This window comes from Aptenodytes patagonicus, chromosome 25, assembly GCF_965638725.1.
Source record: "Aptenodytes patagonicus chromosome 25, bAptPat1.pri.cur, whole genome shotgun sequence".
Classification (NCBI taxonomy): Eukaryota; Metazoa; Chordata; class Aves; order Sphenisciformes; family Spheniscidae; genus Aptenodytes; species Aptenodytes patagonicus.
In genome coordinates this window covers 5,347,257-5,347,525 of record NC_134973.1, presented here as the reverse complement: position 1 = coordinate 5,347,525, position 269 = coordinate 5,347,257, and positions in this window count along the sequence as shown.

Sequence of the window (269 nt, the reverse complement as noted above, 5' to 3'; positions counted from 1 at the left end):
GCAATGGGGCTGGTGCCATGTACTGCCTGGGGTGTCCAGCAGCCGAATGTCCCCAGCCCATCCTGACCTGCTGCAGCATGACACAGCACCGTGGGGAGGGCGGCCAGAGCACCCTGGCATCGCGCAGGGCGGGGGCACCCTGTGGGCAGCGCAGGAGGGTCCGGGCCCTCCAAGGCACCCACCCAGACTGAGCAGGGGGGAGTGTTCTGAGCAGCTGCGGTAGCACTGAGAGGTTTGGGGGTGAGGGGTGGAAGGATGGGGGCTTCCCC